Genomic DNA, 3,631 nt, shown 5'->3' with positions numbered 1-3,631 from the left:
AGACAGACAGACAGACAGACAGACAGACAGACAGACAGACAGACAGACAGACAGACAGACAGACAGACAGACAGACAGACAGACAGACAGACAGACAGACAGACAGACAGACAGACAGACAGACAGACAGACAGACAGACAGACAGACAGACAGACAGACAGACAGACAGACAGACAGACAGACAGACAGACAGACAGACAGACAGACAGACAGACAGACAGACAGACAGACAGACAGACAGACAGACATCAAATGTGTAATGTGTAATCATTACTCGACATTGCAAAATACATCGATCTCATCGGTAATCTTCATTTGCGGTTATCCACTCGACCCATGCCGCAGAGGACACGGATATTTGTCCTGCTTTTCCAACAACCACTAATGGAGCGCAGATCTGCAGCTTCCACAGCAGTCGGTGTTGAAAAACGAATAAAATTAAATTTCTCGGCACTTTGAGAACAACCGGGCAGTCAGTGAGTCAACGAGGAAACGGTTTAAATCCGATTCTGTCCCAAGAGGAAGTTAAACCATCCGTTGTCGTTGGCTGCGATTTCCGCTTTCAAGTGGTTTTAGGGAAAAGAAGAAAAAATAAATCTGACGGTGAATCAACTGGATGGTAATTCTGCCGGTGACGATCATCAACAGCCGGGCGGAAGCGTTCGGACCTCAAGGGCGAATTTAATGAATTAACTGGAGGTACCGCAGGGGCTACCGCAGGGCCCTTTACCAGCAGTGTGTCGGATTTTCATGGAAACCGACTTACTTCTGCAACATTTATTCATCGAACGAACAGCAATTGCATTTGAGTTCGATTATTTTCGCTTGTCAGTTTTCGGAATTTTGCCCGTTATGTTCGAAACCATTCATGCACATTTCACCTTAATGCGCGAAACGATGTTCCGAGTATGACCAGGTCGGTTGCTTTCCAGAATGGAAAACTGGAATGGGAGGATTAATAATAATAAGGACGGTGCACTCGAACCTTCATTTAAAAAGAATCCATTTGATACATTTTACCCGTTACCCCGTTGGCCTGAGAATGCTGCTTTTGATTCCGAAAGTTGTTGGAATGTGCATACGTGGAAATAAAGGAACTCGATAGAAATCTGACCTGGCACATGTCAAGGCTGAAGCTTGCAACTACCCAGAATGGAGATCTTTTACGTTGACCCAATGTGGCCCCACAAGGCAGCTCAGATTTCATGAGTGACATTGCTTCCATTTTAAGACGCCCTTTGATTATCCTTGAACTTCAATGAAGCCTGTTTGGCTCTGTTATGTCCCCTGAAATAATTCGTTTCCCGAAATAGCTTATTCTTCTTCTTCTTCTTCTTCTTCTTCTTCTTCTTCTTCTTCTTCTTCTTCGAGAAAATGTTTTCAACCGGAACGGAAATCGAACCCGCCGTCTCTTGATTGACGATCCATAGCCTTAACCACTAGGCTAACTGGAGACCCCTTAAATAACTGTGAAACCTGAAACTCCGTTTGTCACCCTTTACAATCTTTCTATCATCTTTTTATCCTACTTTGCCCCCTTCCCGCTCTTCTTGAAACATCTCTGAAATGCGGCTGGAAATCCCTTTGAATTCTCTCCCAAACAGCCTCTTTCAGAATCGTTTCAAGGAGATTAAGAATCACATAGATTCAGGGGCAAGGGCCGTACCTGATATCCTGGAAACGCCACTGAGACCCCTCCTTATCTTTCATAAAACCCCCTCAAATCCCCTGAAACTCTTTGAAACGCTTTTTTTTACCTCCTAGTACCACCTGAAACTCACAGAGGCCACTGCAGTGATGCCCCTGAGCAGAACGCCCTAAAACGCTTCTGAAAACCCATCAGACTCATTGGAACTCCTATGAAGCCTCCTGAAACCACCTGATTCTCCTTGAAACGACCCTAAGTTCCCTTAGAGTGCTTGTAATCCCATATCCGCCAAACGTCCTATTTATAGGACAGATGCCCCGAACGCCAAGCGTCCTATAAATAGAACAGTCCTTTTGATGTGAATATATCTCCAGAATTATGCAAAATTTTTGAATACTTTCTTCAGAGGAGATGTTCTCCGCATCCATACCTTTCTCACAGAGGACAATGTAGTTTGTGACACTGCTGCACTAGGTGGCGTAAACGATGCAGCAAAGATTACATATTTTCACGATCTATGAGCTTCATTTGAAAAGCGAAAAAAAAAATTAATATCCTGGAATCTTGACAATGATTAATAATGTATAGATTATTTTTTCGGCAGAGTTGTTAATCAATACATACAAAAGCCGATGTATGTATTGATTGCATGTTTATATGCTTGTATGCTTATGTGTTTATATGTGTGTCTATTCTTATGTTTATATGTATGAACGTATGTTCGGGCATAGCTCTGGAGTGCGCCAAGAAATTTTAGTCAAATTTGGCATACACATTCCTTAGAATGTGGAGGTGGTAGTAGGGGTATTGGAATTCAAGATGGTGGCTTGGGTTTCAAGATGGCAGCCAAAACTCCAGAATGTATGCTATTTAACGGCAATGCTGCATCGGTTACTTCGGCAACTCAAAAATGAATATCCGACGCCGTTTTGAAATCCAAGATGGTGAACCATATCCAAGATGGCGGCCACGGAATGGTAGTTTGATCTATAATACTTTGCAATATGGGTATCTACCGATCGAGCTAGATTAGTAGAAGAACATTTTCGATATTAGGCGCCATTTTGAAATCCAAGATGGAGGACTTTATCCAAGATGGTTATCTATCGATCGGGCTTGATGAGTAAAAGGATAGAGGGTGAGGTAGAGGGTCAGGGTAGAAGGTAGGATAGCGGGTGGGGTAAACGGTGCAGCAGACGGTCGGGCAGAGGGTTTGGGTGCAGGATAGAGTGGAGGAGGTGGAGTAGAAGGTTAGAGTAGGGGGTAGGGTAGACGATAGGGAAGATGGTAAGTAGGGTTAAGGGTAGGGGAAGAGTTAGGATAGAGAGTAGGGTAGACGATACGATTAAGCACTATATAAATAGTATGTTGAAGGCTTAGAGTAGAGGGTACGGTAAAGGATAAACTGTGGTTATGGTACAGGATAGGGTAAAGGGTAGGGCAGATGGTAGGGTTGAAGGTTATGATAGAAGAGCATATGATAGAGGGTTGGAATAGAGAGCAGATAAGACTGTAAGGTAGACGAGATTAGATGATATGAGTTTTTTTTTGATACTTTCAAGAATTCTTTCCGGGATTTATTTAGGCATTCCTTTCGAGGTTTCCTCCCGGGATTCCTTCAGATATTGTTTCCGGAATTGCTGTACGGATTGCTCCGGGGTTCCCTTCAGGGATTTTTGCAGGTGTTGCTTAGGAAAATCCTTAAAGAATTCTTTTAGTTATTCTTTTCTGAATTCCTTCAGGGAGTCGTGCTGAAGATTCCTCCGAAAAAAAAAAACAGTGAAAAATAAGATTTCTGCCAGTTTTTTTTTAGGCAATCCTAGATCATAGGGACATATTCCGTGGTTCTTGCAGGAATTTCTGCTCAGTTTCAAGCCGGCATTCCTGTCATGATCAGCTCTAAGGTTTCCAATAGTTATTTTTACGGGATTCCTTCAGGAATAACTTTAGGGATTTCTGCTAGAATTGTTTTAGAAAATCCT

Source organism: Aedes albopictus, chromosome 1 (genome assembly GCF_035046485.1).
Source record: "Aedes albopictus strain Foshan chromosome 1, AalbF5, whole genome shotgun sequence".
Lineage (NCBI taxonomy): Eukaryota > Metazoa > Arthropoda > Insecta > Diptera > Culicidae > Aedes > Aedes albopictus.
Note: the sequence above shows the minus strand (reverse complement) of the source record.